This window comes from Nannobrachium achirus, assembly GCF_963921795.1.
Source record: "Nannobrachium achirus genome assembly, chromosome: 6".
Taxonomy (NCBI): Eukaryota; Metazoa; Chordata; class Actinopteri; order Myctophiformes; family Myctophidae; genus Nannobrachium; species Nannobrachium achirus.
In genome coordinates, this window is record NC_137815.1 from 39,079,162 (window position 1) to 39,102,573 (window position 23,412).

Consider the following 23,412-nt stretch of genomic DNA (forward strand, 5'->3'; position numbering starts at 1 on the left):
TTTTTTTAATGACCCCCCCATAATGTTTTTTAAACACTAGGACCAAAGGACAAACTCTTTTTTTTAATAATGCTGCTATTCTTATTACTGATTTAATTTTTAAGTATTTCTGCTGCCACAAAGTCAGAGGAACAAGAAAGGAAGACTCTTATGTACCCGTAAGAGAGATGTAACAACAAAGAAACTTAGAGTGTTGAAGCATATACTGTACAGTAGATCGGCTATTTGTAGCTATTCGTCGTAGTACGATATATATAGGTCACAGTGGTGAGTAAAATATTCAGTGTCGTAGCATCTTCAGGCCCTACTGAAACCCCACTGACTCCTGCACCAAAGTAGCTAATGTAATGGAGCGTTCCACTACATCAATTCACAGCCTCCACACCCACTGCAATGCATTTGATTAGTCACCCCAGCACAGCACAGCAACCGGGACATAAATAATTCATCTGTGCAAATGACAAATGAGGCAATCAATTCTGGGACAGCATTCAAAGAGAAACTATTCAAATCCCTTCTAAATTAATTTTCTGCCTTTTAGTAGTCTTAGGCCTTGAAATATTAATGTGAACTTATCAGTTGATGTTTTCCCTCAGATTTCTGCACTCGAGCTATCCTGTCTGGCAGGAGGAAAACACGTTTAAAACGCAGCCTCGCGACACGTCGCGGCGCAGTTCAATTGCCTAAATCTTGCTACATGTGATTAACTTTATGTGGTCTCCACAGCCTTATGTTTTCTTCTCCTACAATACACAAACAAATTAAATACGCAATTTGTATCAGTGACAACAACAGTCCTATGTTCATGGGTATGAGCTTTTAGCTGTTCTTTCCCCCCAGCCATAAGTCTCTCATCCTGACCATTCCACGCCACTATTGACAACACTAATTACTGGAAGTAAGCCGGGGTAGGGACAGAGTAAGAATGAACGATCTTGTGGGAACCACAGAGAAGATGGCCTGAGTGGTAATTAGACGGCATGGACAGTTATGGACAGTAATAGACAGACAGGATGAAGTATCTGACTCTTGTACAGTAGCAATAGAGTACCGAAGACCTGATGTCACTCGTTCATCCCCTGGGTCGCAGAGTGTTTTCTCTATGGAGAATTAAATTGGGATTATCTTATAATTGTCTCATGTAAGCATTGTTGTCCAAAAATAAACAAAATCTCTCTGAGATATTGTCGGGGAGATGGCTCTGTATTGTTCTTATTTGACGGAATATAAAAAAAGTCTTTGGGAAATCAGAAGAAAGAAAAAAAATCGAACCTCTGTTCGAAGTGGAGCTGTGTGTGTGTGTGTGTGTGTGTGTGTGTGTGTGTGTGTGTGTGTGTGCAACAGCGCCCCTCCCTTAACATGTGTGGTCAGAAAAGGTTACTGCAGGCTACAGACAGACAGACAGACACGGAGACACAGAGACAGACAGACAGACAGACAGACCCACACACACGGCCACGTATAGGGAGCTTGTGTTCCACACAGCTCCAAAAACGCAACCCAGGTAGGATGTGTAAATTACGTCAGACTTGGGTGCTCTACAGTGATGGATGGATACAGTGACAAAGTCTTCTAATCTATTGTATCGATTCTCAGCCTTTTTAATTCAAAGGACTTCTGGTTTTATATCGTTGTCAGGTGGAAACCTCATATGTCAAAACCGTAACTTTTCAGGAAATGAAATTAAAAGATACAAAATAGCAGATCTACAATTTTGCTTGACACTCATTTGGCGATAAAAGGTTTTTGCCCGACAGCAACGATATGCGTTATGATAGGCCAGACCCTCCTTTGTTACAATCTTTATCTCTGGCACCCCAGTCTACACCGTAAGTTCATTTAACTCATTTTGGTTTACAAATGGAACCAAAATGTGTACACACTCCGAATTATCCACCTCTTTCCGCAGGAATTTACTGGAGAATGTTTTGCACCACACTTCCGGTTAACAGCAGACATACAAGCTCACGTCGCGTCGCAGATGCAGCCGTTGTGAGCTTGTAGATCACACTCGGCTGCGGCGCCGGAAGCTCCGTCCAATTTCTGGGCAATGCACGATGGGATGTTGGAAACTTGTGGAAACATTTGGAACCCTGGCGGTCCCCCGGCCGGACCCAACGTTGAGAACCAGTGTTCTATTGTAAGCCTCAGATGAGGTAAATAAAGCAGGGACAAACAGACAGTTTGGGACAGCAAAAACTACCTCTTCTCCAGGGGCGTCATTTGGGGCATCAGTGGATGGCAATTGCCACCCCCTAGTGTTCACATTTAACCTTACTTTCAGTTATTTTATGCATTATTGTCCCCAACTCTGAATCGTTTTAGCAGATTAATCTGATTTAATCGCAATTGATGCCCGTCCATCTACATCTAATTACATAAGACTTTTATTGTTTAACGCAACCATTAATGTATTAACCACTTTCAACATGGCATTGCTATTTTGGGAATGTCGCCCCCAAGCACATAGTGAAAAAAGTTGATCTATGAGCTCCCAACGCAACACGTTGAGAGCTTGTAGATCCACTATTTTAGCTATTTTAGAAATGGGAACATTGCAACTTATTTTTTGCCACCCCCCTATGTCTTCCTGAAATCACGCCTCTGCTTTTCTCTACCTCTGGAGTAGCCTTAGTAACTGCCATCTGTCAGTTAAGCGGGCAGTATAGCCTCTAGTGCTCTCTGTCCAGAGTCCTGACAGTTCAGAGCCATCAACCAATGGCCTCCAAATGTCACGCTGTCCTCGGGAAAACAACAACTGGCAAACAGGGAGAAAGCAGTGCTTGGACTGTCAGACAGACACGGCAGCACAGGGCCAACATGGTAGACAATCTGTCATACTGATGGCCGTCTCAATGCTTCGCTTAACATTGAAGCATGCAGTGGAAAACTTTTTTTTCTTCCTATGAGCAGGGCAGGGGTGTCGCACCAAATTCTGGGCCCTGGGTACAAGGATTCACTGTGGGGCCCCTGTGCTTTAACTATTGAAAAATAGCAGATATACAAGCTCACAGCGCGGCACCGAGTGCCGCGCTGCGAGCTTGTAGATCTGCTATTTTTGAAAAATCATGAAAATCTTTGAATATTTCAAATCCTTCTAAGGTTTTTTGAAAAACCTATGATTCGATGTCAGTGGACATCTATTCAAAGATTTGCACACATTTTCACGACTTTTCAAAAATAGCAGATCTACAAGCTCACAGCGCGGCACTCTGTGCCGTGCTGTGAGCTTGTATATCTGCTATTTTTCAATAGCTAAAGTATAAAATAATTAAGGCCCCCTCCTCCACCTTGGGCCCTAGTAACTCAGTCCCACTTTCCTACCCCTTGTGTAGGAAAGTGTACTCTGCCTATGAGTACAACTTCTCAGCGAGATAATCGTCACTCCGTTCATGGCTACACAGTCCTCGCTCATCCATCAACTCTCCCGGTGCTGTGTGTATGCCCCAACCCCAGAAAAACTGACTGCGGGGCTAACAATCTTTCACTCCGACTTGCATACGATCGGAGCTAAGGTGAAAGCAATGGCCTTTTACTGAATTACTCTCCCTTTAATCAATGACAGAAAAAATATATCTCCAGGAGAGCGGCGAGGGGACCTGGTATCTATCACGCGGGGGGGGGGGGGGGGGGGGGGGGGGGGGGGGCTTGCGACACCGCTAATGGATGACCCAAATTCATCATGGTGTCATGCTTTAACAAACATTTATCAAAGCATGGAGATAATATAAATGAGGAGACAAGAGATGGGCCAACATTTTTGGAAGATGAATTATGGGCCCGTTCCCAGGGAAAGCGGGGAGACCAAAAGCATTGATTTTCTTTTTTGTGTTATTCGTTTGCCTTCTTGTACACTTAAGCACTTTCAACCAGGCGTCCCTATTTTGGGCAGTGTCATTATAGGAGAGAAAGGAGAGTGAACACCACAAAGATTATTCATCACGTTGTTGTCTCACATGTTTAGCCAATATGAGTTCACTTGTGACTGGATAACATTGGTATCACTTATTTTAACAAAGGTAAATGTATATTCACTTACAGCACCTTTAAGAAACACTAGCAAAGTAGCATAATCATTGACCATATAAATAATTTGGGGGCCCCAACTCAGAGGACCAGGAGGATGTTAAAGACCCATGTTCTAGGCCAGTGGTTCTCAACCTTTTCTGGCCGCGACCCTCAAAATAATCATATTTGAACTGGGGACCCCCAGTTTTTTTGTATAACATGGTTCTATTGTGAAAATAGCAGATCTACATGCTCACAACGCCGTTGTGAGCATGTAAATCTGCTATTTTCAAAAAATGTGCCTCTAGAGGTATTAAAAGGTCCTTAATTGTCACTTTAGAATGTGTATACCCTCTATACACTTACATTTTATGTTGGGTTGTTTACTGAGTGAGAAAAATAATTTGGGGACCCGACCCACAGGTTGAGAACCACTGTTCTAGGTTAGGGGACTTGTGTGAGGTGGAGAAGGAGGGAGGATGGTGTTACCTGTGCGTCCATGAGCAGGTGCCTCATCAGGGCCATGGACTTCCTCAAGGTGTCCCTCTCCCCAGGCATGAAGGCCTGCTGCTCCTCATCCAGGCTGCAGGACCGGCTCACCATGAAGTGAGCGATCTGGTCATTCAGACTGTTCAGAGACTGCACCGCTGCCAGAGAGAGAGAGAGGAGCACAGAGAGACATAGAGAATGAGTGAACTTGAATTATTATACCTGTGAGGACCAAATGTATCCACAAGTATAATAGAATTTGACCAACACCAGTCTTTTTTAACCATTTGATCCGTAGTGTCCATAATATATTCTGAGAACTTGTAGCCAAAAATAGCAGATCTACAAGCTTGCAGATCGGCTATTTTCGGCAAAGAGATTTGGTGTAGAGGAGAAAAAGAGCAGACTAAAACATGATGTCCTCACAAGTGTAGTACAAATGCACACGTGTGTGTGTGTGTGTGTGTGTGTGTGTGTGTGTGTGTGTGTGTGTGTGTGTGTGTGTGTGTGTGTGTGTGTGTGTGTGTGTGTGTGTTCATGCTGTGGGCTAGTAGTGGTGAAAAGAAACAAATATTCAACCCCATTTAGACACACAAAAATTGCAGACAGAAAAAGAGACAGACATGCATGCATACACACACACACACGCATGCACTATAATAAACACACATTCTCTCCAAAGGCCAATCTCCTCCATTGCCATGGAGACCCAGTTGCTCAAGAGTTTCCAGCCGGGCTGTGGCGTCCTCCCTCCTCAGTGAGCCCACCAGGTCGGCCCTGGATCAGTCATTAAAGCATTCCCAGAGCCAATCTGTAAGCCTACACCCCCCTCCCACCCCCGTCGTCAGCCACAGCGCCAGTCTCTGCGCTGCTCTCGTTTTCTATCAAATCCCGCCCATGGACAAGAAGGGCATCATTAGGCTAAATCCATTAGCAGCACACACAAACAAGAAACAAAAAAAAAAACACGTTCAGCCCATCATAATACAGTAATGCCTTTCTTCATAGAGAAAGCCCCAATGGTAATGCCTCTGCCCTAGGTTTTTTGTTTAGCTAACGGCTTAAACAACACAATGTAGAACCCATCTGACCATAACAGCTTGGATCAATGGAACCAAATAAAGTGGGACACTTTTTATATTATTGTTAAAAAACGATGTGTTTGGTTAATTATTTTGGGGCCACGCGGTTCAACAGTGGTCCCCGGGCCTACAGTTTGAGGACCGCTGCTTCAGAATAAACAGTTAAACGCAAAGTATCTTTGGTCCGTAAAAGGTCTCCCAGAGGCTGCCCAGTCAGTGGTCTCCATTAGTTTGAGCTGCCAGTGAGGGAGCGCTTATGTGGAAATGTATTATTGATACTGACAGTTTTCACTCTACGATGGAACTTTCAGCCTTGGAGTTGGCAGGGTGAGAGAACGGGAGATCGGTGCCGGTCAGTTTTCTCCCACCAGACACTGAATTATGGGATCTTCATTCATGAGTAACTCGGCGAGAGGGTGGAGGCCACAGAGATTATTCTGAGTCAAATGTCTCTCTCTCTCTCTCTTTCTCGCATACACACAGTCTCTCTCTCCCTCTCTCCATCTCCCTCTCACACACATACAAAATCATAAACACACACACACACACACACACACACACACACACACACACACACACACACACACACACACACACACACACACACACACACACACACACACACACACACACACACACACACACACACACACAGTGGGCAGGTTGAGAGGTCAACCTGGGTGACAGAGAGACGCAGAGCCATGTGTGACTCACTTCATGACAACCAAGGTCAGCATCTCAGCGGAACGGTCAGAGATTTATGACCTCTCCTTCCGCCCGCCCATATAGAACCGCGGGAGCGCGGCGAAAGGGAAGGCATGTTTACGAGCACACGCTCGCCCGACCTGGCAGTATACGCACCGGGAGGGGGAAAAAATTAAACGTTTATGACGGCGGTTGACGAATGGATTCTAATTTCACATTCAGCACTTACAAGGTGTACCCCCGGCCTGGAAGACGGACGGTAATACACGCTGTGTGAAGCCAAATTCATGCTGCGTCGTAAGACCGCATCGCGAGATCGGAAACAGCGGATCTATAAGCTCACACAACGCGGTGTGAGCTTATAGGTCAGGCTGTTTCTGGTCCTCAGCGCCGTCATACAACAAAGTATAAATGGGGTTTTAATGGAACGCTGCTGCTGCTGAAAATGACATGCTGTCACCGGGAAATAAGAGGCACACCCTCTTCCCTCGCGGCTCTGCACTCTCTCGATTTCCATTCAACACGTTCTGTCACACACCATGATGCTCAGTGGAGAAGCCAAGTGGCTTTCTGTGAAAGCAATTCAATAACGTTTCATTTCGTGTATGCCGGCGCCGACACGCAACACAGCATTGGATTCAAAACACCACACAGCCCCTGGTCACGGTCATAATGCAGCAGAGCGGACGCATATGACAGAACAGTACTGCCCACATGCATGCACGCACACGCGCACACAGTTTCTGATTTTACATTGATATTGCTGTTCTTATATATTTATTGTTGGTACTAATTCACCACTCTTATGTAGTCATTATTTTCTGTATGTCCATTTAGTATATTTAGTTGGAGGCTTCAAACAAGCCCAATGGGTTTTCTCCCACCCCTTGCACTATTTGTTATTTTTGTAATGCATATTTTTTAGTTTTTTTTATTGTGCAAAACTACAAAACTAATACAAAATATACCTCGCAAAGCACTCCACACTCGTATATAGGGGTGGGCGATATGGTGTTAATTATCGTTGAGACGATACAATGTCTCTACGATATGCCTTTTCAGAGATATCGTATGTATCGTGATACAATTGAGGCACAGAGATTCATTGCAGAATTAATTTAAACCTGCATTTTGGTCTAAATCACTAGTTCTCAAACTTTAAAATGTCAAGGTCTCCACTTAACTCTGACAGTATACAGGCCACAGGGTCCATTTGGTTACATGCTTGTAAAGTTCAATTTAGAACTCCCAAAAGGTAGCCAGAGAGTCTAGTTTTGACTTAACTTGAAAAATAACCATAAAAAACAACGTGAAAAATTATCGCGATAAAATCGTGTATCGTGATACAGCTTGGGAAAATATTGTGATATTGTATTTTTCCATATCGCCCACCCCTGCTCGTATAGTTGTAATGGAAAGGGATTAGTCTAAAACCGTCATAATTTAAATTGCTTTACCATCATAAGAAGATTGGACGGGAGTCAGACAAGTCATCAGGGCTCCACTGTCAGGGGTGAAAGGAAACGAGGAGACAGCGATATCACTGATATCGCCGGCTCCTGAGTGTGTGCCTCCTTAAGTCCCTGCCACCCCGCACATTAATATTCCTCTGACTAGGCCAAACTAGATGAGACATTAGTATGGAAATGAATACACACCCTCTAATTCTGCCGGGGACACAACAGTGAATGAATGTCAAAACTTGTTTTCCGATCCATGATTCCTTACAATAACTACTATACAGCCAAAGGTGGGAGCTGCAATCATTTCACGTACATAAGTAGCACCCTAGCACAAGGAGATAAAGGATTAGATGTACACTATTAGCAGCATAATAATAATAATAATTGAAGCTCTTGGTGTGAAATGATAGCCGACTATATGGTCTGTCTAATCGGGACACAGAGGCAGCATGCATGGCCTTTCTGTAGTTCAGTGTTTCTCAATCTTTTTTGGATTGAGTACCCCCTTTCCCTGATTTCGGAATCCAAGTACCCCCTTTACCCCGGCAACAACATTTTGCTTATAAAACTGCAATTAAAGTATAAATAAATAAATAAATAGTGGTATATGACACTATATATTAAGCCGCCATTCAAAGAATATAAAAACACAAATAAGAAATGGAGTAAAAGAGTTTTCAAACTGTTTTCATGTCAACTTCAGTACAATCAAACAACTTTAAAACACATCCCAGTTGCCTGGTACCATGTAATTTGTGTTAGCAACTCAGGCTCATATCAAGTTTCTCCATGTGTCATCATTAAACATAACAGTACATGTTTTTTTTACCCTCCTAATTCAATTGTAGTCAATTATTTAACTATGAACAATATTAGCATGATTTATACCTCTATTTTTCTTTTTGGGGTAATGTTCTTGAATACCCCCTGCAGTACCTTCACGTACCCCTAGGTACGTACCCCTAGGCAATGTTTCCCATTTGAGAAACACTGCTATAGTTGTAAATGTATAAATGCACATGCATAATTAAATTTGGGTGTGGTTCTAAGTTGATTGAGCACAAACTAAAAGAGATCAACATTACAGCGTCTGAACCATAGGACTGGCTCTGTGCATACATGTACTGTAGTCCTAGGTTTCCATAAGGAGGCATAGCCGTTGGCTATTATTGTTTTCCTAAGAGATGCGACCTAAGGGAGCACTTGTTTTCGGTAGAGACAACGGAAGCACAGTGTCTCAAGCGGGCTTGAGCCACTTGAGACACTACCAAGCGAGCTAAAGCGTGTGTGTGTGTGTGTGTGTGTGTGTGTGTGTGTGTGTGTGTGTGTGTGTGTGTGTGTTAGATGCCATTGGAACAAATCCTCATTTACAATGATGCCAAGATTACAAACAGAATTAATACAGAAAGAAAAACAGTGTTGACAACAATTAGTTAAAACAGTTACAGAATTAATACGAAAAGAAAAACAGTGTTGATAACAATCAGTTAAAACAGTTACATACTTGTAATGCACGGTTATTAAGTAAACTCCTGAAATGACCTACAGATGCTAGGGTACTCATCTTAAAATCTTGTTGCAAGAGATTCCAAGAATCAGGTGCACTAACGCTAAAGGCAGTTTTTCCCAGTTCCGAATTAACAAAGGGGACCTTAAGGACCAGCCAATCGCTGGAGCGAGTTTGAATGTAACTAGGTTTCTCACATAGCATGGAAGAGATGTATGGTGGCAGTTTTCCAACCAGGCCTTTATAAATGAAGAGATGCCAATGATAGTTGCGCCTCTCTGACAAAGAACCCCAGCCCACCATACCATACAGGTCGCAATGATGAGTGTTGAGATTTGCACCAGTAATAAACCTCAAAGCTAAATGGTAAATTGAGTCCAGAGGCTTGAGTATGGAGGCACCTGCATGACGTGTGTAGCGAGTATGAAGGGGTGTTAGGATAAATTATGATACATAATTATGTTATTGGTGTATGAAGCTCATATGACCATATAAGATATTATTATGAACTGAACTCACAGTATAAGAGACCACATTTTGGTCGCATACTGTAGGTTCAGGCAAACTGATTAAAGGTCATAATAACTTTGAATGCCCTGAATAGAATCATGTTTTGATATACTGTGATACTATGATATAAGTCACTAGTGGTGGAAAATTACCAAGCACTACGTGTCCCTTTCTTCCTGTTACTTCCTTGTTATGATATAGGAACGAATCAATGAGTTCCTACTACTTCCTTGTTATGATATGGGAACAAATGAATAAGTTCCACGACTTCTTACTGTCATAACTGTACTCTTTATATACATGTTAAACTTCCATTTTGGGAGAGAGAGAATTCTCGACCTGACCGCTATGGTTGGGGAGAGATTTAGAACTGTTTGTCTCTTTGTCTGTCTCTCCTCAATACAGCTATGGATTTAGAGATCCATAATTTATTTATTAAGTGGTCCTTCTCGAGTGGAAAAGCTGCGGTGCGTTTGACCAGCCAGCGGGGATTTGAGACCGGTACTGTACGGTCCCTCTCTCACCAGGGCTGGTCAAAGCGCTCCGACACGCTTTAAAATTACCAGCCAGATTTTATCTCTACATTGCTGTATTTTCAGACAAAGGAATTTTATTTGACAACAGTGTTATGAGTTTTCGATTAATGTGGAACCGCGTGGACCCCCAGGAGCAGCGGACCGTGTTGGACCGTCTTCCTTGAGGTTGGATACTCCCCCGGTCCTGGGCTGCATCTGGGATTTCCACGCTCGGCAAATTCCTAAGTGATTAAGATAAGTACATATTTACTAAATCCCTGTAACGTGTCGTGTCTTTGAATTTTGAATTAACGATGTTAATGTTATGATAATTGATATGATTTGAGAATGATGTTCTCCCTCCGTCTGGAGGAGTCCGATAGCTCCTAATAATGTTTTGGTTTGACACGCGTCGTAAATTAAACCCTTATCTATAGACAGAATGGTCGTAAAACTCTTTGTTTCTTCTTTGAACGTTTGAAGGGTGGTGCGCAACTCCCTATTCTATTTTAAACTATTTCTCTGGTTCGTGCTCTCGCTCTCTCATTGTGATGAGGAGGAAGAGACAATACTGATTTTCAAACTTTAACCTTTTTCGGTACAGTCATTATTTGTTTGTCTGGACCCTATGAAGGGTCATTATTTGTTTGGTTTATAACCTAGGGCGTGAGCTTTCTAGCCAGCCTGATTAGAACCGTGCTCATAGTCAGTTCGTGGTTATGAATTATCTTGTCCTCCGCAAGTTCAGTGTCTGTTAGATCAAGTTGCGGAATGTTTTGTGGAACAGCGACTCAGGCAGTCGGCTGTTTATGTTATTTGTAACTGTATCGATTAATCTGTGTTTATTTAGGTCTCTCAGTTTCATGGCTTTGCGCCAAGCCATTCGGAAATTGAGAAACAATATTTTATCTTTAAGACTATGTTACTGACCAGTTCTGTTTTCTGTAATATTAAATATTTTTAAGACGTTTTAAAATGTCTCTGAGAAATTAAAGTTAAGATTTAAGATTAAGAATAACTAACTAAAATTATTGATGCCTAAATTCATTTAAACTGTTGTAACGTTAAGATTTAAAACCTGCTAGAGGATTCTGGCTGTGTATTATACTATAATTTCATTTATGTGATGAATGGATTCTGTGAGAATGAGTTTGCCGTAGGCTACTGTATGTGTGAGGGCGTGCACGAATTTTGGGGAAGTGCGTGTGAGTGGTGTTCTGAGAGAGTGTGCGGGCGTGCATGCCGCCCCCCCCTCCCTCATCTTGTCAAACCCCCCCCCCCCCCCCCCAACTCTGTGTCTCTGACCCAGTATGTGAGTGTGTGTGCACTTCTGAGTGCAGCGTCTGTTTGACTGTCTGCTAGAAACCACCTGGATCTCTCAAGGTCAGATGGTCTGTGTGTGAGAGAATTGTTTTGGGAACATGTCTCTGTTTAGACTTTCCTTTCTCCTATTTTTCGGAAACATTCTGATTGTTTACTCTCTGAAGTATTTTGTTTAATTGTCCTGTTCTTTTACTGTTAAGACTGCATTACCCATAAGTCTCTTGGTTGGGAACGTCATGTCCCAGGTTACCATAACAACCAAATTAGTTGGGAAGGACACAAGGTCGCTTCTCGCCCTTCAGGCGTATTACTTATCACTAGTGTCTAGCAACTCTCCCCATTCCCGACTGGTACTGTATAGTGCCCTTTTCATTGATTTAAATAATTTAAATTATTTTATTTAACTTTTACAACTTGTTGTAAAATAGGGGGGAGTTTAAGGTTTAATATATTTTTATTTTAATCTGATTTTAATTTATTTAATTTGGTTTTTCATCGATTTAAGATTTATTTGAAACTTAATTTGAAATATTTCTGTTTACATGGGCTTGACGGAGAGAGGAGGAAGGCAGTGTGGGGAAGGAGGAGAATTGGGTCATCATCGAGAACCACCTGACTGAGATGGGGTGCAGACGAACCACGACCTGAGGCCCAGCCAGACCAGTGCACGCCAATCAACCGCAGCGGCACGATGTAAAAATCGTGCCTTGTCGGTGAGAATTCTGTTGCACTGTTGTTGATGCCATGTGTAGTACAAACACTATCATGATGAACTAAATTGTTGTTGAAACAGTAAACTGGCCAAGTCTTCGTCCCCGTATAGGAACTACCTGAGAAGAAAGAAGAGAGACCCAGAAGAACGACCCCACATCAACTGCATCCTGCCTCCTCCTCCCTCACGTCTCTACAATGCCCCACCACATCATCATCATCATCATCATCATCATCATCGTCATCATCACCATCATCATCATCATCACCCTCATCATCATCATCGTCATCCGATCAATGGTCATCCAATCAACTCATATTTTCTTTTTTCATTTTTCATTCTTTATTCTTTATTTTTATCTGTTTATTCAATTTTAATTCTGTCTTCATTCATCTGTAAGAAACGATGAATGAAGGTGTCAAGTTTCTTTAACTTTAAGGATTTATTACAGTTCTTTAAAAAATATATTACAGTCCTTTTCGAAATTTGAATTTATAAATATTATTAAAGTCTTCATATTATTATTATTATTACCCTGATAAAATGTTTAATATGGAGGTCATATGAACCTCATACAAAAATTAAAAGGATAGATTGTTAGGATAAATTATGATACATAATTATGTTATTGGTGTATGAAGCTCATATGACCATATAAGATATTATTATGAACTGAACTCACAGTATAAGAGACCACATTTTGGTCGCATACTGTAGGTTCAGGCAAACTGATTAAAGGTCATAATAACTGTGAATGCCCTGAATAGAATCATGTTTTGATATACTGTGATACTATGATATAAGTCACTAGTGGTGGAAAATTACCAAGCACTACGTGTCCCTTTCTTCCTGTTACTTCCTTGTTATGATATAGGAACGAATCAATGAGTTCCTACTACTTCCTTGTTATGATATGGGAACAAATGAATAAGTTCCACGACTTCTTACTGTCATAACTGTACTCTTTATATACATGTTAAACTTCCATTTTGGGAGAGAGAGAATTCTCGACCTGACCGCTATGGTTGGGGAGAGAGATTAGAACGCTACCACCAGGATGGCAGCCCACTGCTCTGTCTACCTTGTCTGTCTCTCTTCAATACAGCAATATAAGAAATATAGTCCTTTGGCTCTTTGTCTTATTTTCTCTATGGATTTAGAGATCCATGATTTATTATTAAGGGGTACCTAGAAAAAATTCTCCCCTCCATGCAGTACCTTGGAGGGGACCACACTTGATATTAAAATGTGTTTTAAATGCAAGGCAGGCAACATTTACAATTGTGATTTCTGTTACATTTTGCCCACACAGTAGGATGGAATTTTTATTTCACTGTGTGGATTTACCTCTAACACTGCCTCATGCGTGGTCCAAGTGAACACAGCTACACATCCCTAGCCCGACTCAGCCAATCACAAGCCGTGGCCGACGTCGCATCTCCTATGAACTCTATTTGCGGCCCGTTGCCCCTTCATTTCCTCACAGCTTTGAGTGACAACATAGAGGTATCAGGCTCGGCAAGCGGAAACACATACACTATGACATTCATGTGTTTCCAGTTCAAATGAGCCAATCAAACAAAGTGGGACTATTATGCACAGACCAGAGCCAATAAACCTTGCCAAAATAACAAAATACTGTGTAGCCTACATATAAACTGGAAAATGAAGTAAAATTGGGTTGAATGGTAGCCTACTAGCTTCTATAAGAGGGGTTCTCAAACTTTTTTGGGCCAGGTACCGCTTGGAGGGGAGAATTTTTTTCCAGGTACCCCCCCCCGATCCTCACAACACCGATAAGCATATATAGCTACTTACAATCATGTGTACATTTATAAGCCATTGGAATTTTTATATTAAAAACCTTTCATTCAAAATCAATCAGAGCCATTTCATAGTCATAAACAGAAACCACTATATAAATCATGTGTTAAAGATGTGAAATATCCGATAACCAATCTGACTTGTTATATGGTGCCTGCTAACGCTAACGCTAACACACACACACACACACACACACACACACACACACACACACACACACACACACTCTAACTACATTAACCTAATGAACAAAAAAACATCAAAGGCATCAAATAACCAACTGTAACTTAACATAAAACTGCTTACTTGGGGTCATGGTCATGGATGCACATCAACTGAAGCTCTGAACATAAAATGAAAGCTACTAGATGGGAATCAATAAAACAATTAACCAGTCTGTAGCAGAGCCAATCATAGCGATCCATCTCTCTCGAGGAAGCCTAGTGATTGGGCTCTGCTTAATAGTCCCTTGATCCTTTTGAACAAGTACCATGAGAGAAATATACTACAGTAGATGTAGACTAAATATATGGACCAGAGCTAAATGGTACCATGAGGGAAACTTTACTTTATTGTCACATTACAACAAGTGTAACAGTGAGTGTTTTACACTGTTTTTGTGCAAGCTCCATTGTTTCCATAAAAGAGAAGAAAATAAGGGGGGCAGGGGGAAGAGAGAAAAAAAAACTATGTATCTACATATTATTTTACACGTAGTATACAGCATATCCGGTGCGGCATGTACCTGAGGTAAGACATAAGGCGGTAAGTACCTGAGGTAACATGGAGGTGTAGCACCAAATATATACTGTACTTGATATGCTATGGACGTTAGTTAAGTGCGAGGAAAAAAAAAACAAGTATCATAACAGTACAATGAGAGAGGTATTGATGAATACATTAATATGCTAGTAGCTACCGACATTGCAAACTAAATGAGTCCACGTGGTACTCAGTTTAGACACATTGGCACTCAAATAGTTTCGCGTAGCCAGGCAACTATTCTACAATCTCCGAATTAAGCAATATTACACGAGAGGGTGTGCATTATAACAGTTATTTGCACGGCCAGCCTTGCTGCAGGAACGAGCCGAAGGAGAGTTACGTAGGCAGGGCTGAAGTTTTGCGATTAGTTACCCTTAAAAAAACATGTCAACTTTATTTCATTGTAATTAAGATATTCGATAGGAATCTGTACATTTTTAACGCCTCATTTAGCTACAGTACAATGTCCCTGAACTTCACATGAAAACTGCTAGCCTAGCAGCCTAACATATAGTGTGGGGAGAGGGAGAGCTTCAGCTCTTTCTCAACCAGCACAGCTGAAATCTTTGTTTGATGAGACAGTGCAGTAGTGCTCATTAACTGCACTGGTAGAGAGAGCCTGTTCTACCCTGAGAGCCTGACTACCTTATAATGCTATATAGTCAGGAACTACAGCTTCTGAACGGTGAGTAATGGAAGCTGACATTTCCGTTCATGAAAATATATTTTAAAATGTAATTTCTGCTAAGCATCAAGCTATGTATGCTTAGATGATTTTTATTTATATTAGGACTTATTGTGCGCAATGTTAAAAACGAAACGGAAGTGGGGAGGAGGCTTCACATCCGCTTTAACCGAATGTCAACAGTCAACGGTCTGGCCAAGCGAGAATAGCACTCAAAGGACCACAATGGATCTAAGCAATCATGTTTTTTTTTGTTTTATACTTTTGACTGATATGTACAAATATATGGTCATGCTTTTATATGTTTCATCAAGGAACACTTGGTGACTTTACAAGTCTTTTATTTTAAGCTTATTCGCCCAACAATGTCAAAATAACACAGTTATGTGGAAAGGACAGCCATTAGAGTCCATTCAATTTAAAGGAGTAGTTCACCCCCAAAATGACTGTTTTTCTATTGATTACTCATGCCATGGAGACTTGAGTTCAATCATATTTTTAGTTTTTTGTTGCATTCCTAAGACAATAATTTGATTACAATAAATGTACCCCAATATTGATTCCGGATGGGGACCCGAATCCATTTGGGTCCCCATCCAGAATCAATGGGGGTACATTTACTATAATCACATTTTTTGTCTAAGGAATGCGACAAATACAAAAAAAATATTATTGAACTCAACTCTCTATGGCGTGAGTAATCAATAGAAAAAGGTCATTTTGGGGGTGAACTACTCCTTTAATATTCGTACATCTCAGTATCATGAATAACTCAGAATACTTCATCTGGAGTCCCATGTACGTCACCAGTTAGTGGATCATTAGAATCACCAGATCATTGTTAAATACGTAATTCAAACTCCCACACGCAGGTGGCCCAGTATCACTGGTGGCTGTGAGATGTGGACTCCTCATTAAGCGCTTTGTGTCCTTCCTTTTAGAAGCAAAACATCAACAACAAACTCTAATTAAGCCTGCTAGCAGAAGAGATATGCCATGTTCCAAAAGTGGAAACCTGATGCGAGTAGAAGAAAAGACAAATAAAAAATAAAAAAATAAATGTCAATAACAGAAAACTTTCAACAGGGAATTGTATTTACTCTACTTTCAGCAATAACATGCCAATTAGCTAAAATTGAATGAAGTATGTCCAAGGGGCTTTTATGTTGTTTGGTAGTGGTGTATAATATATTGCTAGTTGTAATTAAAAAACTCTAATGATTTCGACCTACAAAAGAAAAAATAATAATAATAAAAGATTACAACCCATCTTACAGCATTTTATACCTGCTGCTTTTTGATGCAGTTTTATACTGTACCTGATGCCGTTTTACATTTCTTTGTCACTTTAACCATGCACATGGAATTTTATATACATACTGCTTTTTATAGGCTGGACGTGTTTTACACCCACACAAGAAGCATTTCTGGCTTCCGTAGTGCCAATTCTTAATCATGCACTGTGCGTGCGTATATATGACTTTGTATATTGGATTTGACTGTGCGTGCCTTCCTGTTATTTGACTTGTTCAGTGATCATTTCTCCTCTATTCTCTCTCACATATTCTAACTTTCCCTGTAACTGCGATGTTGGGAACTTATACAAAAATCACACCCGTGTGAACTGAGCGGTGGTTTACCCCCCCCCCCCCCCCCCCCCCCCCCTTCCCCCCTGTGTGTGTGTGTGTGTGTGTGTGTGTGTGTGTGTGTGTGTGTGTGTGTGTGTGTGTGTGTGTGTGTGCGTGCGTGCGTGTGTGTGTGTGTGCCTGGCCTGGCCTGAACAACAGCGCCCCTCCCTTAACATGTGTGGTCATAAAAGGTACTGCAGGCCTGCAGGCTACATACAGACACGCACACACACACGGACGGACGGACGCATACACACACGGCCACGTATAGGAGACGGTGTAACCACCGCTCAAAAATAAATACACCCACTCTACTAAAGCTATAACCGTGTGACATGACAAAGTTAATTCTTCCAGTTCTGATTGGAGACCAGTGTTTACAGTCCCTAACTAAGCTCCAGTAGACACCTTCTGCCAAGGCAATTTGGAGTTCCAAGAACTCCAAGAAAAGTCCACAGGCTACAAGTTTACATGAAAGGATAGTAGAGCACACTATAGGCAACATCTCAATTACACTCATGCCAGGCAAAACACACAGCACAATCATAATCACAATCATAATCATTATGTTGGGGGACAAAGCTCTCTATTCATCTAAACCAAGAGAAAAACATGATCTCCTCCTTTCAGAATCAAAACTCGTGAGAGCTCATTTTAGAGGCTTTAGGAGGCATGCATCTGTAAAGCTTATCGTGACTCTGCTCAAACACAACAGCCATTTGGACAGATCTATTATAGTTTACAGGGGTTTGCTTTGCATAGAAATAACCAAATCCCATTTCGGTATCTGACAGCATCAACAGAAGCTTGCAATTTTAGCCACTTCATTGTTCTGCCTCAGTATCCATGGAGAGTACTGCATTTTATACGCAGACTGTCTATGCACTGCAATTCCCTTATGAAAATTGGACACGTTTCTCCCAGTGGCATTCTAAAAAAACACATCAACAAACAAACATCAAACTAGTGAAGAGTATCTTTGAAAAGTGTAAGGAATCAAACAGCTTTGTGCACTTGTCAAAATAAGTGTTTACTTTCCAAGATATGGTGTAGTCCTGTTTCAGACACTACAACATAGCAGTATTGTGCATTGAATGTGCACACACACAATACTCTGATGCCATGATTCCATACTTCCACCAAAAGCCTTAAATCCCTAACCTCCATGTAGCGTGTGTGTGTGTGTGTGTGTGTGTGTGTGTGTGTGTGTGTGTGTGTGTGTGTGTGTGTGTGTGTGTGTGTGTGTGTGTGTGTGTGTGTGTGTGCGTGTGTGCGCGCGTGAGTGTAGCCCTCTCAGCATGTATGGGCAAAGCTGTAACATGGAGCACAGCACTGAGATGGTGGGTTTAGCTGATTGATCTCGATGGGAAATAAAGTAAAGTTCATTTTCTCTGGACTGTGGCTCTGACAACTCATAGAATCAAATACAACCAACAGTGCCAGATAAAGCTGGCTTGCACTGAGGCAGCCAGTCAGGCATGCTCTCCCACTCCACTTGTGTCTTCTCCAGCCATGGTTATCCCTTGGGTCCCTGTCAGTTTTTGTTGCCACTGTTTGTCTCCCAACGGGTTTGTCTTGGCCTGTGCAAATTCAAACCTTTGCTCTGCTCAGTAGTGCATGTTAACCCAAATGCTCAAATGAATTCAAGTGCAATTCAGCCAGCCCCAGAGGGAAACATTATCACACCTCCCAAGTTCACTGCATAAAAGAAGGGATTTCACATGAATAAATCATAGCATCAATGTCTGAGGCTAATTATAAGTGTTACAATAGGCTCTGTGCATCACTCTTGTGCCGGGACCCAGAACTTGGCATACCCACTTCCAGTTCATTTTCCCATAGCTCAGTCTCATATTTCCGAACGTCATCCCAGGAGTGAATCTCTTAATTCCAATGGAGAAGTGGAGTGACTGCATGCACTTAGGACACTCTGTGTGTACATTTTCTGGTACTAGTGGCAAGGCCTGGTATTGTCTGTCTTGTTAAATGAAGGATCTCTTTGGTTTGATTTGCTGATTTGAACCTGAAACACTTAAGTACCATGCATAGTAGTACATAAGGACCGCAGGAATACACAAGCAACGGAGGGTGAGAGAACTTTACTCCGTTTGGTCCGGTTTGACTCCCAGTACGTAACACTCCGGATGATTTATCTCCGTATACGGACCTTTACGGACAGCACCCAACTGGACGGACTGAACGGACTGAAGATGTATCCGTAGCAAGAAGTACCCACGGCCACCGTTGTCAATCGTAGGCGCAGACACGCAGTAGTGAGGAAAATTACTTTTCCTCTGCTCTATGACAGCGGTTCTCAAACTGTATGTCCCAATGAGAAATATATTGTATCAAGTAACGTCGCAACAGGACGGCTTGACATATTTTGGCTGCTTCGCTTTTGTTAGCTATTCTGTTCTGTGCTGCGAGGCACAATATGTGGCGCGCGGCCCAACGGAGAGCGCTCGGCACGGACATAACGTATAGGAGGAACTATGTATAAGTCGACGGAATTACTGTACGTAATCCCTCACCCAAAATGTACACAAAATCAACCATACGTAACTATAAATGGCCCTTTATTAGGAAGTTGATGCAGTTGTATGAAGTTGTCATGTGTTCCCTGTGACTAGAAATGCAAAGATGCATTCTGGTCTGGGAATAGAATAGAGAGGGAATAATGCCGTAGCAACTGCACAGAGCAGATATGGGGAACGACTGGAGAGGGACTTCAGCCATGCCTGAAAGCTCTGCAGTGACTAACCTACAGTACATGTACTACTAACAGAAAAGCTGTCCAGCTCAGGCCCTATGGAGGGAAAAGGCTTAATAAAGATAGAAATGTAAAAATGAAAGGCTCAATTATCAAATACACAAGCAGGTTAATTAGAAAATAAGTCATTATGCACAGAAATAAATAAATGCATTTACAGTAATTCTTTTGCAAATTGAAAGGTTTTGCATGAATCATATAAGCTGTGTGTGTGTGTGTGTGTGTGTGTGTGTGTGTGTGTGTGTGTGTGTGTGTGTGTGTGTGTGTGTGGGGGTGTGTGTGTCTATTGTACAATACAATAGATAGATAGATATAGCCTACTTTTTGATGCACAGTCTGGTATGTCGCCTACACAGCCTCAGACCGCAAGGCCTTGCAACGACCAGCGGGTGGCCGAGACAGCCCAATTCATCATCATGGATCCTCACGCCCACCAATACAGAACATTTACACCAAGCTGTGTGAGATGATCAGCAACCCAACAGACCTCAACCATGCACTGGTTGCCATCTGGAAGATGATACCCAAGCAGTAGTCTCGCGTGGCCAGACTGTTGACTCCGCGATTTGGAGATGCTCCGTCATACAGTCTGGGGCAACGTAAGAAGAACGATGAGTATCCGGTTAAAGCGGTAGTGAAGCCTCCTCCCCACTTCCGTTTCCGTCTCACATTGCGCACATTTATGTTAATATGAATAAAAATCATCTAAGCATATTTAGCTTGCTGCTTAGCAGAAATGACAATTTAAAAATGTCATGAACGGAAATGTCAGCTTCCATTACTCGCCGTTCAGGAGGTGTAGTTCCAGACTCTATATAGCATTTGGAGATTGTGGAATAGTTGTCTGGCTACGCAAGACTACCCAAGCAGAGTCCAGCTAACCTGACTGAGCCAGATGGTGGCAGTAGTGCATAGGCTACCGCCCTACTTTACCATCTGAGATCTCTCTGGGGAGTTGATAACGCTCGTAAAGTCCCGTGCCGGACGAATCAGCGGCAGCTACGGGCGGGCTCTGAGCGGCTCTGAGCCAATAGAGTCTGATTGCAGACCACGTGGATGCAGACAGGCCAATATGAGTGGTTGGAGTTGGCACTCCCAGACTGTGATAGAGAGACGGCCACATCCAATCACCTGCTAAAGAATTTGAAAAAATGGCCCGCCCCTTACATCGGGTCTGCCGGAGCGATCCCAGATGATGGTAAGCAGAGCGGTATGCAGCCAGGCATACGCACTGCTGCCATCATCGGGCGCAGTCAGGTTAGAGTCCAGCATCAGTAGACACAAACTACCCCCCACCCCCCCCGGACATTATTACTTATTACTTGAATACTGTGATCTCTTTTGACTGACCTACGAGCAACAAACAACAATAGTCCAATTTTATACAAAAGTTACACAATTCCATTTTAAAGGTACAATCCAGAACTTATTTCAACCACATTAATGGCAGTAAGAACAATGTTTATATTCAAGTAAATTATTTTAGTATTCAAAAGTACATTTTCTGGACATTTTCAGAAATAGTGAAAATAGCAGATCTACAAGCAAGTGGTTAATGTATAATATAGTTTGGTCCCAAATGTAGTGTAAAAAGTACAACATTTATATTTAGAAGGTATATACTTTCATCTGCTTTCAAAAATAGTACTCAAGTAAATGTACTTTATTATTGTCCAATGCTGGCTTCCCTATTTTGGGCAGATTCTGTCTGCCCCAGACACCTGCCACAATGACATACTGTAGGCACCAGAAAATGTACAAGAAAGGTTATTTATTTATGCATTGTACAGTGAACAAATAACTTTCCTGACAACTTGTTGAGTTCCAAAATATCTTCAGGTGCTAGGAACGTTCATTTTTTTTAGCAGTACTTCCGTATAGACAAACCCTGCTTGCTCAAGCCCTCCACTCAGCTTGCTGGCGCTGCTGATAATGTATGAAACAGGTAATTTTCTACATCAGACATTTAGAATTTCCAGATTTCAGTCCACTTGGTTTGAGACAATAAATCTAGGCATTTAGCAGACACTCTTAATCCAGGGCGATTTACAACAGTGGTTCTCAACCTGTGGGTCGGGACAAAACATCAACAATCTCTACATCAATGCACACTATAGCTTTGATGTACAATAGGTTGCCAAGTCGAAAATGGCCTGACACCATCGGTCTATATAAAAAATGCATTCTAAATGACATGCATGGTCATTGAGGGTAGGCAATTGCTACGGTAAGTGCTATGGTCTAAGGTGGAGTCTGAAGAGGTGAGTCTTCAGACCACAGTGGAGACATTCAGTGGAGACATTCTTCTTTCTAACCGCTTGCCACATCAGCAAACACCATAAAGGCCTGTCCATAGTATCTCCGAAATGTTCGGTGGCGACGTTCAACGTGCAAATTTCCGAACTTCGGTCTAATGCTTTTCAGAAGTTGCGAGTGACGTTATTTTGTTGTCGAACTTTTGTTGTCGGTCAAAGTATGGACAGGCCTTTAGATGACAGGCTGACCTTAGTGTACGATGTAGAGCACTTGACACACACAGACACAGACACACACACACACACACACACACACACACACACACACACACACACACACACACACACACACACACACACACACACACACACACACACACACACACACACACACACACACACACACACACACACACACACTTTGTGATGTAAATAGGATCACTTTTTGTAGAGTTGTTTTTTTTATTATTCAAATCCTTGTATTTATTCTGTTAATCTGCAGGGTTATGTTGGAGTGGGGGAGTTGAGTTCAGGCCATTTGCCTGTCACACTACAAAATCTCCCTCTTCTTCAAAGTCTAATGTAGGCAACTAGGCAGGTATGGCTAAAGTACCATCACACTGTAAAGACTACACTGGTTTCTTTCGTCTTGTACTCCCTTTGTCTCATGCAAGTAAACTGCTTTGAAGTTAAACTTGCAGAAATGTAATGCATATTAGTAGCCATCAAAACTTTTTAAATGTTCGAAAATAGCTGATCCACAAGCTCACAACGCATCGCAATATGTTGCGAGCTTGAAGATTCACTAGTTTGGAGAGAAAAAAAGAAAAGAAAAAAAAAGGGCTTAAGTGGTATAGTTTCCAGGTGCAGGATAAAAAAATGAACAAGAACACAATAAAGTCTGCACACTGCTAACATGCTGTTTATTGCTAGTTCAATGTTTGGATCGAACTTGCAATAAACAGTGGGAGCATAATATTATATTAGCAGTTTGCAGACTTTATTGTTTTCTTCATGTTGCCCTTGAACAGGTCCTTTGATTTTACAGTCACTTATTCAACTTGTTCAGCAAGGCGACTATAAGGCAACCAAAGTAAAAGACCATGCAGGCTTTCAGGATATGGAGGGCAGGGAGCCAGGGACCCTGTCATGCAATCTCCAAACCCCAATT

General features: G+C 41.9%; 1 pseudogene across 1 annotated transcript in view; it reads right to left on the reverse strand.

Annotated features, from left to right (window-relative positions):
• The window catches only part of LOC308287674 (kazrin-like), a 197,688-nt pseudogene that overhangs the window by 140,871 nt on the left and 33,405 nt on the right, over positions 1–23,412 (reverse strand). The window contains exon 2 of the transcript XR_013963348.1: positions 4,498–4,655. The product of XR_013963348.1 is annotated as a kazrin-like (transcript). The remainder of the gene's footprint in view (positions 1–4,497; positions 4,656–23,412) is intronic.